The following is a 15,517-nucleotide window of genomic DNA, read 5'->3' as shown; positions in this document are numbered from 1 at the left end:
ACTGTTTGATTCTCCTTTCTGTCATTGTTGTGAATTAGTGTTTGAGTGTAGACTGTTCAATGAACTGACACCACCTTAATTGTTTGTTTTGTGTTTATTTCTTTCTTTTGAATTCTTGTATGGAGGCCTTTTCTTGCTGCTGATATCCAAGAGGATTGGCCAAATTGTGATTGTTTTTCTTTTGTTTTAACTTTTTATGTGATTTGTCCACATTGACTGAAGATCTTGAAAGTGGTTGATCCATATAGTGCAATCTTGTCCCATTGTTGTGGATGTTTTATCCATGTTTGATTGTTTATTTTGATGAATTGAGTCTCTGTTCATATTGCTAACTCCAGTACTACCTTGGGCTTTAGAACGGGTGGCTTATTAGACCTTGTTTATAGTCTTTTTTTTTTCTTTTTTTTTTTTTGTGTGTGTAATTGTTTTAACTGCAACGTGTCTGTCCTTTATCCAGGTGCTGAGAACTGCCAGTGGGAGCAGTGCCCCTTGCGGTGACTGGTCCCTTGGCGTGTGCTGTGGCTGTGTGTTCACCAAGTGTGGTCATTTCCCTTGTGTGTGTGTGAAATTTGACACGTGTGATTGGGGTGTTTTTCATGGATGCTCATTGCTCGAGCCACTAGCCTCCCACTGGTAAGATTCCTTCCTATTGCCCTCCTATCGTGTGTGTGTGCGCGTTGCGAATAGAGTATAGTGAGTGGAGTGAATATTAAGTGTGTGTTTTGTTATTTGATTTGGTGTACAGTGTATGTTATTTGTTATGAAATCTCAATCATTGTGGTAGTGAAAATAAAGTCTGTTTTTGTACTGGACCACGGTCTCTGGCTATCCATCAACGAACTTGAGTGCCTGGTTGAACTAAATACTTAATTCTTTGGGTGTAAGTCCCATCGTGGCGTAGTCTGCTAACTGCCTGGGCTTAAGCCCTGAAATCTGTATCCCTTTATGCCACATAAAGATCGATGGCATCGAACTAACAGTAAGCACACCAAAAGGATTTACAGAAAATGACCAGCAGGTGTCGCACTGCACCTCCATCAGCTGCAATATTATCTGTCTCCAGCCTGCAAGTTACGCCCTTTCAAGTTACGCCCACTTTTAGTAAGACTTCAAGTTACGCCCTTTCAAGTTACGCCGACTCTTTTAGTCACGCTCCTTCAAGTTACGCCTACTTCAAATTATCGCGAGAACAGTTAATTACCGCGAGAGTATATGCGCCTTCCAAATTACCGCTAGAACAGTTAATTGCCGCGAGAGCTTACGGGCCTACTTCCAAATCACTGCGAGAACAGTTCCATACATCAGGTGTTTCTCAATGTCAAGGAAGGATCCTCGGAAGCCGTTATTTCGAGGATGCTACGTCATCGACATCCGTCGAAGGACTGTTCCAATGTCGAGGATCCTCAGAATTTCAACCAAGGACTGAGTCCTTTGTTCGAAAAATATCCCATACACAGGAAAGGATGCATATGTGTAGCCTTCGCGGTCTCAAATCACCCACAATCCTATGCGCCAGCTTTGCTATCTTGTCCAAAAAATAAAAAATGTCAGACGTTAGCGGAGTCGGAGCAATAACGGGGTAATATACTTTTAAATGTAAGTATGTACATTACCATACATTTGTTATAACCATAGTACATATAAGTAAAGTTTAACGTTTAAATGCCAGTACAAATTACTACCGTATTGATATTACAAATTATACAAATTACGTTATTGATGGCTAACTGAACCAGACCTGTCATTTAAAAATTGTTAGCTTGGTTGCCGTCACCGGCATTTCTTTTATAAATAACTAGTCAAGTTGTACAAAGTAATTTAACATGGTTGGCAGAAGAGAATTCTTTTAAGAGCATTTAAAATCGTCCTTCGTTGACCCCAAACTTTTGAACGGTAGTGTACATCACAACTTTTTGAATTTTTGCAGCGCCAAAAGCGGACCTTTTCAGTGACGTAATGACGTGCACTTGCTAGCCTGTTCCATTTACGTGTTCTCCGAATGCTAAAGAGGAGCCTCGCCTAGCCTCTGAAGGAATTGACTTGGAAGGATCAATCCTGCTAAGGAAGTATCCTTGACATTGAGAAACGGCTATAGACATCATATAGGGTAGACGCCCTATCGACCGCTACTGCCTATTGGCACGGACGAGAATTGGAGCCGCCATCTTAAACCGGTCACCCGCTCCGCGTAATCTGAATGGCAGGTGAAATGAGCTGTCAGCGCTTTAAATTAATCATATCTCACTGAATACTGAACTGATTTTCACGCGTTTTTTTTTGCTGCAAAGGTCATTCATGTAGCTATGATACAGGACACATGGTTTGGCGTATGTTAATATCCATAGTAGGCTTAACAGTAATATAATATTCTGATATAAAGTGACCAGACACATTATGTGTGATGAAGGATATAATGTATTTTATAAATCACACACTATAAATATAATAAAGAAGCAGAAACAGATAGTTGCAGTAAAGTAAGATATTTTAATAAGTTGAAGAAACAATTTTATGATCTGTTGCTTTTATATGAAAATAAATATAATGAACAAGACACCCAAAGTACTTGTTATTTAATTCCATTCCAAATAAGTGTTTATCAATCATTTTTTCTTTAATACAGACATAGGCTATGTGTTTATATATATATATACTGTATGAAGAGTTCAGATGCAAAAGCCTCTAAGTGCCATCTGAAATTTTCTTCTACAATGATCATTTTTATCAAGCTCGTATATTTAAGTTAAGTACATTTAATTGAAATTAATGAACTAAAATATACTAACTTGATAAAAATCATTCTAGAAGAAATTTTCAGATGGCACTTGGAACTCTTCATATATTTATACTGTGTGTATATATTTAATAAAATGACATTGCATAACCCATAGAGATCGCACTGTCCGAGAGTTTGGGAATATTCACACATAACATGTATGTATATACACATAAACATGATATCCGAGTTTTAAAATCAAACATTTTAAAAGAGAACAATACATCACGGTTGTTTAAACCAATCAACATTAAGCTGTGTCGTCAGCAAGTCGTTTCCCATCATGCTTTTGATCAGCGCAGTCGGTGGAGAGCAACTTCGCGCGACTGCAGAATCCGACACGTGCGCCTTGCACTCGCGAGAGCTTTTTGACACACGTCAGCATGACATCAGAGCAAGGCGGACCTCACTCGGACCCATTTCTAACCAGCATGCATTGCGCGCTGATCACCGGTGATGGATTCTGCGCAGATTTTGCTCATCTCAAACAAGCCTTAACAAACTACTTCATCTTCACAATTCTTGTTTTGTCTGTATACAGACAGTAAAGCAAGTTGCAATCTGCTTTAAAGCCAATGTATTGATAATGTATTCCTAGAAACCATATTGCAATGTATTGTTTTTTCAATTTGTCCTTGTGGAATTGGGTTCTGTCAAACTTTTTTTTAAAAATAAAAATATATTTTTTAAAAAATCCATGTTGTATTGTATGCCTTATGTGCTGACAATTAATCAATTAATTTTTGACAACACTAATAAACAGTTAAATGCACCACTGTCAAACAAATCTTATGCTACTTTGAGACGAATTAACTACAAACACACTCATCACAAAAACTTTTATTGAAGGGCACAATGAGGGTTTATGCAAACCCAATCTATAAGTTCTGGCACTAATATGGTTATAGAAAATCAGATCGTGCCTCCAGCCGCATAAAAACAGTCCATGCTGCAGTATCCTGCTAAATCATTTTCAGAGTAGAACCCTTGAAATTTTCCTCTTTGTCCACATCCCCAGTATCCTTTACAGTCTTTGTACATATCATTGCATTGAATGCAACGGGAGATCATTCCTGTAGGTCCTTCTATGGTCCTCTGAAAAGGAGTTCCAGTGTACCACACCTGAAGAGAAAGGTTCATGTGTAAAACATGTTCAAATTTTTTTCTTTTTTTAATACAAAATTTTCTGGTAGCAGTGCCTCCTCAGTATTCATTTTATTAGTGGTGTGCCACCACAAGAAAAAAAATTAGCAATTAAAAGAAACACTTATTGCATAAAACAAAAAGCATTTGTCAGCTAAATGAATAAATGTAAAAAAATGTAAAGTCTAGTGGTGATTAAAATAATTTTAGCAATAGAACCTTGACTTGAATAGGTATGTTGCTATAACTTAGGCCCACACATAGACAGATAAAGGACAAATATAGAATCGTCACTCAAAAGCACCACAGCTGCACAAAAATCACAGAGGAAACGGTCATATAGTAGTAGACATAACAGTATAGAAAAGAATAAATTAGGCAACATCGATGTACAACATGCATTTACATTTTAATAATGGCAAGTGACCGCTCCAGGGGCCATCTAATGTGTTGTGTTGCGGGACACAGAGTAGCTCAAAGTTCCAAACGCTTTCCTTTGCCCTTGCTGCGATGTAAAAAGCGGCAAGCCGGCATGTCCAAGTTGAGTGCACCGTGATCCTGTCGGTGAGTGACTTTCACCTATAGCTCAGAGGTGCTTTACCTCTAAAAATATGGGAGGAGGGAAGAAGGAAAGAGACATAACTTACTGTGTAGCCAGCAGAAGTGTGCTTCCTTCAGAAAGGATTCCTCTCTCACTATCCTCCAGAAACGAGTGCATGCGAGAGCAAGGGTGCGAATTGCAGGATCACCATCTTGTAGCACCACAAGGATGAAGATCCTGTGCAAAATTTCCTCAGGCAGCTGTGAACATAAAACATGAGTCACTTCAAAATCAGATCATCATCATCATCATCGACCAGGAAAGGGTGAAGGGTGAACATGCTTCTTAATTGGCAAAAAAAAAGTGTTGTAAATCCAGCGCACACCTTTCTCCACCCCTCTGCCAATGCACGACACATTGTGCATGGTTTCATCTCAAATGGGCATCAATATTTGGGGCCTATGTTAGCATTATTATAGCAGACAGTAAGTATAGCTAGATATTTCATGTTTACATTTATAAAAAGTACTAATATTATCATTGCAATATTAAACACTGTTATCACACATCGCAGAATTCCCTCACATTGCGCAGGCCTTTTGTACGTTATACTCGCTGTAACGTGAATGACAGCATCTTCACAATCATAGTCTGAGTTACATTATGTATCACAACTATCTTGCTAACTAACACTTAAACCCCATTTATTGTTGAGCGGAGTGCAGTGCGTCAGTGCTCTATAATGGTGAGTTTTCTGTATCCACTCTACATTAAATATATTAGCTGAAAATAGCCAATAAGTTCACAGTTGTGAGCTTGTTGACCTAATATTTAAAGTTTTCCAGCACTAAACTTACATTGACCTCTTCTGTAGTTCCTGATAGTCTTTCTGAAGATGGTTCACTTACGGGGATCCAGGCATCAGTACTGGTATGAGCTCTTGGCTAAACAAAAGAGAGGACGGTTTCAACTTTATGACTGCAACAAATTTGACCTAAAATCTGTATTTCAACGGCAGTCTAAAAAGGCATATTGTAAGATCACTAACAATATTGTCATTGCTAAAATGTACTCGTAGGCTTATATTATAAGATATTGATGAAGACCTCTGTTGCAGGAGATGCATCTGGCAATACAATAGTTTTAAAATAACAAGAAAAATAGTTAGCCTATTCTATTTTGTGACAAGTAGGATGTTCTGGCTAAAGACAGCACAGCAAAGCACAGCACAGCACAGCACAAGTAAGGTGTAGTTTTACATTTGCATGTTTAAAGTTCATGACTTACCAGATCCTGGTTTGGCTGATAAATCTTGGTCTCTCTAATTACTTTCCTGCAAGTGATAAAAAACACTGATTCATATTTATCTTTGGAAAAATCTAAAGATTTAAATGTTTACCTCAGAGCTTGTGGTTGCCACTCTGAGGATCTATGAAACATAATGATTTCCATTACACGAGAGTAGATGTTAAAACTTCATGCTGATTTGTACTCGGCTTTCGCCAAGATAAGCACCAACTAAGACATAGTGTCACAGGTCGGGGGGGCCAAGCCAGACTGCGCCCACCCCTCAAACCCAGGACCACCTCGAGGAGCATACCAGAGACCAGGCAGACAAGAAGAATTTCTAAAAGTAACAATCTTTATTGAATAAAAGCAAGAATTAAAAGTCTTAACGCGGGCTTCGTCTCTCTTTCCAGGGAGGAGGAGGCCGAGGGGTTCACTGCGAGGGCCCGGGTTACTGGCCGCCACAGAGGAGGAAGGAGTCAAACGCCCGTCCGGCGTGCAGGTAAGTACCGTGGTAAGTAGACTCTTTTCGGCGTAATGCAGGCGGGCAGCGACCCGCGCAAACCAGGGCCGGGGCCACGGGCCAGGAGGGGACTCTCTCCACAGGACAGGTGGGTAGCAGGTAAGTTTTTCCCAAGCGTCAACTATTCGGTAGATGTCCGGCGCAGGGGGCGATGGAGTCCAGGAGGGGGACTCGCTGCCGGCCAGGTAGGTAGTCGGGTAGGCAGATCCTCTCCGTGTAGGGTGCTCTCCTCCGTGGCGTCACTGAGCAGCAGGTGTGAGGTCCTCCGGATGCCTTTCCGCCCCTGACGGCTCCACCCAGAGACAAGGGTCCCCTCTAACCCAAGATAGAGACAAGTTTATAGGTTCAATTCTATTTCGGTGAAGTAAGGACTTACGGCTGGAGCGGGTGGGTCTGAACAAGCAGCGTTGCTGCGGGGATATACCTCTCCTCTCAACAGGCAGCACCCAGGAAGGCCGAGGCAGACGAATCTTCTACTTAAATAGACAAAGCCTTTGATACAAGAACGAACATGATCCTTTCGTATAATGGAGAATCGGCTTACGGCTGGACTGGGTTGCTCCACACAGGCACAAGGGCTGGGATGTGTCTCTCCTCCGACCAGGCAGCACCCACGAAGGCGGTGGCAGGAGAATGGCTGGGCTGGGTTGCTCCACACAGGCACTAAGGCTGGGATGTGTCCCTCCTCCGACCAGGCAGCACACACGAAGGCGGTGGCAGGAGAATCTTAAATAGACGGAGCATTTGATACAAGAGCAAACATGATCCTTCCGTATAATGGAGACTCAGGCTTACGGCTGGGCTGGGTGGTTCCCACGGCAACACTAAGGCTGGGGTGTGTTTCTCCTCCGAACAGGCAGCACACACGAAGGCGGCGGCAGAAGAACGTTCTATTTAAATAGAAAAGACAAGTTAAACAGGACAATCACACTCCTCTCTCATATCACAGGACCTGGTGGCCGAAATGGAACATACACATTCAACCTGAGGGCTTTGCTCCGCAACACTGGGCGAGGACGTGGACTGGAGAGTACTGGCGGTTAAGTAAATGTGTACATCCACACACTGCAACTTCACGTCAAGTCCAATACTGTGTGACACTTCAATTCGGGCACCGCAATCCACTCTCAAACCTTCGTGCAATAAGGCCAGCACTCACCCGCTGTTCGATCCCTCCACTGTTGCGCTGGATCAATACTCAGAAGCTGAAGAGATGCAGAGGACTTCACACCGCATGGAACAAAGCGTCTTCAACACTCTTTCACACTCAGCAGAAGATATCAGGGTTTCACAGATGAATCAGTTCACACTCTTGGTGGTAATTATATTTGTGGTCAATACACTTCACAATTCCTTATTTAGTTCAATACACAACATGCATTCACACGGATCCGGTGTTTCATTACTTATCTTTCTCTCTCGAGTGATGACTTTCTCCAATCTTGACTCAATCTCCAAAGTACACTCACTTCACATCCAATTCACGTTCCAGCTTGTACTCCCACAACCACTGTTGCACCCCTTTCCAGTCAGATCCTCACAGCCGCTCCAAAAATCCCAGCAAATCCAAGCCACTGCCAAAAGAATCGATTTCTCCCGGGGAAGTACCACCCCCGAATGCCTTTTCCTTTTCCTTTTAACTGCTTCTCTAGGCCGTGTTTCCCAATCACAAACCCCCACACCAATCGCCCGCACCTGGTACCGCTTAGCTAAATCAGCTGCCACTGTCATGGCAACTGACAACAAGCAAACCCGCACGGTGTGTCAGTGAAATCGTCCCGGGGGGGGGAAACACACCCCCAGCGGAAATTGGTTCCGCTGGATTTGTCACCTTGTGACACATAGCTTTACAGTAACCTATGCTTCTCCATCCATTTACGCTTCTTTCCATATGGTGATGTAAATCTCTTTCTGTCTAGTGTTAAGACGCGTCAGCACACACAACGGCTGCAACCACATTGCATGACAACCGTCTGGATTGAGCTGAGTAGGGGACATCTCTAGGGTCTTAAAGTGGGCACCTTACGTCCTCAGTGTTTCGTCGACTAGCCCACGACACCTCAAGAGGGCTCGACAGTGACTCTGGTGTCCCAGAGTCACCCCCCTCCGTCCCCGACTCAACTCAGCCCACTGACTCAGCTTACTGACCTCTATATCCCTCATGCTGCTGAGACCTAACCACAATCTCACAATCTCTCCGCAACCCAACCATATGCGCCAACCAGTTTGACTAAGGCTGTCGAGCCCCACTGGTGCGTTAATATGCAGTTTGAGTAGCAACGGTTCCGTATGGCATACCACCTACCGCAAAGCACAATATCTGCCCAACCACCCGTCATTCACGCAATATAAACAGGTGTAATGACTGTAAATACTATACAAGCTATACAAATAAACCAACAGACTCTTCAAGTTTACAGAATTCTACGAAACGTTAGCATGGCGGCCTGCACACAGCCAGCTAGAATCTTTCCGTCTCAACCACAGCCAGTTGCTGCTCCTTTCTGCTGCTTCAGATAAGTTATTTACTGTGCGACGCAACTCTTGGCCACTGAATCCGACGTCTCTGAGGAACCGGGTTGTAGAGTGTGCCACAAAACCTCGACAACCCACTTCCACTGGATAAACCTGGACTCTCCATCCTCTCTGTTCTGCTTCAGTGGCCAGATGAGCATACCGCAGTTTCTTCCTCTCATATGCCTCATCTACCGCATCCTCCCATAGCACTGTTAAATCTATCAGTTGAACAATGCGTGCTGCTGATCCAGACCACAAAACAATATCTGCTCGTACGTTAGTGGTGGCAACCTCAGGTGGAAAAATAAGCCGTTGATCAAGATCAGCCAGCATCTTCCAGCCCCTAGCAGCTTCCAGTTGTCCTGGGCGAGAATTGGTGTTAGCACCTTTTCTTGGTGGTTGCTCGGCTGGACGGAGGAATATTGGGCCATCGTTAAAAATATTTTGGTTTGCAGTAACAGCAAAAAAAAAAAAGGTCGGTAGGTAGGTCTATATTTTTTTTTCAAGATTTAATGGGGAAAAAAAATGTAAATTTTTTTAAACATTTTTTTACAAAAAAATGTAAAAAAAAATGTCCCACAGACAACTAACAGGCATTAGGACTAACGCAAAGAGGGCGCTTGAGACGCGCACAAGTCAGCAATATTTCTGATGATTTATTGGCATGAAGTTTTGTGCAAAATGACAAACAGGAGTGGAACATTCAGGGATTGAAATTAACACCCTCCAACCCGCCAAATAAGGGTAAAAATGAACTTTGGAACAAAATCTGCGCGGATTTAGCGCAAATACACAACTCGTGAGTCCTCATGATATTTTAAATACAGCGTATTGCGCAGAATCTGCACATTTCTGGCTTACTTGAACACACACGTCACTAAGCAACAAATAACGGCGAGCATGTTCACTTGCATTGAAGTAATAGCGAATATTAAAAAGCATTTGGTTAACAGAAAAGACATTGTTATTTTCCAACAGCCTACATGTTCTGTGTACTGTATTGATCTGACCACCTAAAACACATTTTTGGTTTAAAAAAAAAAGGCCGTAGGTGGTGGCTCACTTTGAAATTTCAATTTAAAAGAAACCACTTTGATTTTAGGGTCAAATTGTAGGACGTCCTCAATAGTTTGAGTTTCCTCCAACAACATTTTAGTGGTTTCCTTCACCGTTAGACAGGTGAGAAGGAGGGGAAAAGATCTGGGTACAGTTTTTCCAGAACTTCGTGCCAACTTAAAGCGGTGTCGAGATGTTTTAATGCATTTTTTAGAATGCCTTTATTATGGTGCCCAAACCCATACGACTTTGAACGGTGACCGTGAACATTTTATTTACTGCATCATTACTAGGGATGGGTATCGTTAAGGTTTTAATGTTATTACCGTATTTTCCGGACTATAAGTCGCTCCGGAGTATAAGTCGCATCAGCCCAAAAATGTGTCATGACGAGGAAAAAAACATATATAAGTCGCACTGGACTATAAGTCGCATTTATTTAGAAATTTATTTAACAAAATCCAAGACCAAGAAAAAGTTATTTAAACAGACTTTAATTCATTTAAACAGAAGGCATTTAAGTTATTCAGCTACACACAATAGCACAAAGAACAACAGGCTGAATATGTGTCCGGTATGTTGTTAACGTAACACATCAACAGTTAGCTACACAATAGCATAAAGAACATACCTGAGAGGCTGAGTAGGATCATATAAAATAAAAAAAAACATAACAAGACAGTGAGTCCAACAGTTATCGGTAAAGCAATTTCACCAAGCTCCCGCGATCTTATTCCACATCACTGAAGAGAGATTTTTTCAGCAGTAAAACTAGCTGTAGTATAGAGCGCATAGAGAGCTCTCTCGTGGCTGTAGACGGTAATGTCACCCCCAATTTCGGCAAATGATGCATTCACGTCATACCACAAATACATCAAAAACTCGCAAATAATAATCTGGGGCCGTGAGCGATCCTGTGACGAGTAAATCTTGGTAATTTTGATATATAAGTCGCACCTGACTATAAGTCGCAGGACCAGCCAAGGTATGAAAAAAAGTGCGACTTAGTCCGGAAAATACGGTAGGCCTACTACTCTTAAGATACTGCTTATCAATCCGGTACTTGAACGGTATTCTTATCGGTTCTTTTTGGTGTTTTTTTTTTTTTACATTCGGGTAATAATTAACATTTGCTTTATATTTTGAAATGTAAAAGAAAAATCAATGCTTTAACAAAACGAATAAAATATCTAGGCTATTTGTTATGCAGCAGTGTGCAGGCTTTTTTGTTTTATATACATGAGATAGGATACGATACGCAAAAACAAGTACAAACACATGTTCAAAAAAGAGTACAATTAAACAAAGATACAAATTATATACACAGTGCTTTAATTTCAGGAAGGTCTAAAATTACTTTTCAGGTAGGCCTAAGTGTTTCCGTCTGAAAAAATGTAAAATAACACTGCATATTTTATCATAGATAGATTAATGCTTATTAAAGTTTAAGTTATTCATTCAAGAGCTTTGGGTGATTTTCTCTGCCTTTTGTTGTTTGATTCGCATTAACGGCTCAATCGTCAGCAGGTTTATTAGACACTGCCCCTTTAAGACCGAGTGCAGATCTAATAGGTGCACCATCATTTTCTCCCAACTATTTACGTCCATTTAAGACATAAACTGTGTTTCAGTGAATCTCAGAGCTGGTCATTTTTATATTTTATGAATATTTGATAGTTTAGATGCGCACATGAAGCCCAAAGTAAGTATACTTTTCTTCTCTCTTTGCAGTCCATTTCGGAGCGCGCGTCGCCTTGTGAACAGCGTCTTGCGCAGATTATTGTGCTTTTAATAGCTCTTTTAATGATTAAACGCGTCCGCAATTTAGCAACAGTAGAGTCTGCATTTTACAACAATCACTGATCGTGCTGATTCTGACGGTACGTTTGGGTTTTAGGAAGAAATGACAACGCATCGCTGTGAAGGGAAGGAAGTTGCGCTAGACAGAATGAGTTGTAATGGTTTCATCTCAAATATCTTTTTTTCTAATCTTTGAAAGCCGAAATCTAAAATAAAATTAGAATAATATCCCAGATCTAAAGTGTAACCACGTTTGAATGTTTAGTTCTGTGCTCATTGTCACTCATTAAGCAGGGCTGTCATGTGTGAGCTCTGTGGCTCCGTGTTAGAGATCGCTCTCTCTCTCTCTTCTGGACTGCGAATAGCAAAATTGTATCACAGACAAATGGTTTAATAGTATCATATATAGAAATGGCTGAAATTCAGCCCCTGGGCCCGTTTAATACTGAGTTTCGGTACTCATCCCTAATCATTACCAAGTGCGAACAGTGAATGAAACGAAGCGAATGTATAAGCCATAGTGTGACATGCGTAAACCAATGGTGTAAACAATCATAGATGACGATGACAGCGCACGGTTTTTATTTAAAAGAAAGAACGTAGCCTACGTTTGTATGTAGGCATAAGCAACTTTCACAAAACTAACTAAAATATAATTAATATTATTTTATTTAATTTGTATTAATTGTTTGAAGAGTAAAAAAAAATCGGTCGGTCTTAACGCAAGTTACAACCGGCAAGTCGGTCGGACTAAAAGGGAAAATAAATAAATAATTGGGTCGGTCCTAAATTGACAGGGTCGGTCGGGTTACGGCAAACAAGAATATTTTTAAGGATGGCCTTGTCTTCTGCGTGTAATGTTTTGCTAGAACAGGCGGCAACTTATTGGTCATACTACGCTTGCCTTCCAATGCTAAAGCCAAACATCGCAATACTTGGTCATGGCGCCAAGTAAACCGACCTTGGCTAAGAGCCACCTTACATCCTGTCAAAATGTGCCTTAATGTGGCAGGTGATGAACACAAAGGACAAAAGGGATCCTCTCCTACCCAGAGGTTTAGATTCTGCGGTGATGGGAGAACATCATATGTTGACCTAATAAGGAAACTGATCTTACTCTCTTCCATTGACCAAAGGTTTTGCCAGCCAATTTTGCGTTGTTCCACACTCTCCCATCTCATCCACTCTCCCTGCTTGGCCTGGGAAATGGCCTTTATACATCTCATCCTCTCCTCCTGCTTTCGCACCTTGTTGACTACCTGCTTCCTCCTTTGAGCTGGGCCTGCCTTGTGCCATTTAGGAGGAGCTAAACTGAGCCCAAAACCCCCTCTTCCATGCTGTACCTGTCCCACGATATCCCCAATTTGAAGGTCAGCCTTTGCCTCTTCTACAGATTTGTTTGCTGACCACTTTCTCCCAGTTTTTACCACAGGGGCTGCCTCCCTTACACATTTGCCGCGTGACTCTGCTAAAGTCATTTCCAGTCTGACCTTGGCACACTTAAACTCCTCGGTTAAAGCAGAGACTGGCAGCTGCAATACTCCTTTACTATAAAGTCCCACTCTGCTGAGGCAGCGTGGAACTCCCAACCATTTCCTGATGTATGAACTTATTAACGCTTCCAGCTTATCCACTGTTTTCAAAGAAACCTCGTACACAGTCAGTGGCCACAGCAACCTTGGTAGTAGACCAAACTGAAAGCACCAGAGTTTTAGTTTGCCTGGTAGAGCACAGCTGTTTATGCTCTTCAACCCTTCCACTGCTTGTCGTCTAACTTCTCCCACTCGAACTGTGTCCTTTAGATCCCCATCGTACCATCTCCCAAGACTCTTCACTGGCTTCTCAGAAACTGTTGGTATTGCCTTACCATTAATGAAGAATGTTTTATCTACTACCTTTCCTTTAACTATCGAGATGCTCCTTGATGCTCCTTTGGCTGACTACTGTGTAGGTGATCATATCAATAGATGCAAAAGATAAATGTGTTGTGGAAAAATAACTTTTATCTTATCATTTTGTGGCCATAATTACTTATTTAGTTCACTTCTGTGTACATGCAGTTGTCATGGTCCTTCTCATTTTCTCATAAATATGGTCTGAAATGCACTTTGCTCAAGAAAATAAGTATATTTATGTTATAAACTTGAGTTTTCAAAGGCTTTAATATTAAAAATAAAAAATGAATTTGCTTGGTTGGAATTCTATAAGGGTGGGTCTCGACTTAATGACCATGGGAAAATGTGGGTCCCAGAGTGAAATCAGTTGAGAACCCCTAATAGAAGATATAGAGGGGTTTAGCGATGCGTCATCAATCCGGAAGTCGGACATTTTGGAGGCACAGAACCTAAACAATCCCATTGAACTGAACGGACTCGCAAATTTGGCTGATTATTTCTGCTGAAAAATGGTCGAGTTTTGGTCGGTACTAATCGGTCACATCGGGAAAAACATTTCGAGTTCTGTATAGACTGTCAAAAGTTAAAGAGAAGAGTGGAAAAAACTGATGAAAGAAGGCGTTTGTGGTTGAGAGAGGTAACAGCATCAGCCACAGGTAATGAAGCGTTGATTATGGCTAAAATGTTGACGTAGTTAACAATGCCTTCATTCACACTGTCAGTCCAAATCTGATTATCTTTTTATCCAATTGGAATCTGATCTAAAATGATGTCCACACTGTGTTTCGCAACTGTTCATATCCTATGTGTGGTATTGTATTGTATCTTAATTTTAATCAATGTTTCATCAACAAATTACCTGGATTTAATAAATAATAAGTAAATATAGCAGATAATAATCAAGACACGGAGGCGCCGGTGCCTGAACTGCAGCTCGTCTCATAAATGAACCGAAACTCAGTGTAGTCTACTTGCCTCACAGACCTGAGAAATATATATATATATATATATATATATATATATATATATATATATATATATATATATATTTATATATATATATTATAGCCTATATTATATTATATATACTATGAAATATTTACTGTGTGTCATTCATGTTCTGAATATGTTGCTTCACAGTAGCATTCACTTAAAATCTTTAGTCTAAGTTATTATCTTGTTGGATAATAAAATTTGCCACTGAATTAGTTTAGTCCGGTTATAGGACTATGTACAACCGTGAACAGCACATGTTGTTCCTGAGCTCTGTAACGACGTCTTTTATAAAGGTTTAAACAGTAAAATATTATCCGAAAAACACCTAGCCTCTTCGCTAAATAGCACACAAAATACCTTTGGTATGCTACTAAGTTATTATCTTGTTGGATAATAAAATTTGCCACTGAATTAGTTTAGTCGGTTATAGGACTATGTACAACCGTGCACAGCACATGTTGTTCCTGAGCTCTGTAACGACATCTTTTATAAAGGTTTGTGACTTAGTTTAAACAGTAAAACATTATCCGAAAAACACCTAGCCTCTTCGCTAACTAGCACACAAAATACCATTGGTATGCTACTTCCGCCGCCTGACCGGAAGTTGACTTGCATCCACTTTATTTTTTACAGTAGCGCCCCGCGGAAACAGGTGGATTAGGCTTGTCACAAATAATGTTGTTGTCATCCCAAGTTGCCTTTCTTTGGCTAGGCGACATCATATGGCTTTAAAGTACGTCCGGTTCAAAGCAATACAAATACAAAAATAAACTTTCCCCTTGTCATCCCTGCCTCGAAATCAGATAGCTAACGTTAGCATTATCATGCAGCCAAAATCATGACAAATTTAAAATAAAAAACCTTTTTTTAACATAACAATTTTTTCCATAAGTTCTTCTTGGAATATCCGTTTGATCAGAATCCGGAAGAATATATTTCCTTTTCAATCTGACTCTGTCCATTTTCTATACGTAGACCTACTC

General features: G+C 40.9%; 1 long non-coding RNA gene across 1 annotated transcript; it reads right to left on the bottom strand.

The window, feature by feature from the left end:
• Nucleotides 1–3,601: 3,601 nt before the first annotated feature.
• Nucleotides 3,602–4,739, bottom strand: LOC143746353 (uncharacterized). The gene is made up of 2 exons (XR_013206507.1): nucleotides 4,567–4,739; nucleotides 3,602–3,898 (listed from the first exon to the last, which is right to left on the bottom strand). It is a non-coding gene; the product is annotated as an uncharacterized LOC143746353 (long non-coding RNA).
• Between the last annotated feature and the right edge of the window lie 10,778 nt (nucleotides 4,740–15,517).

This window comes from Siphateles boraxobius, unplaced genomic scaffold (assembly GCF_051911475.1).
Source record: "Siphateles boraxobius isolate OS27281-9 unplaced genomic scaffold, OSU_SipBor_1 22, whole genome shotgun sequence".
NCBI lineage: Eukaryota > Metazoa > Chordata > Actinopteri > Cypriniformes > Leuciscidae > Siphateles > Siphateles boraxobius.
This window is presented reverse-complemented; position numbering and strand designations above follow the sequence as displayed.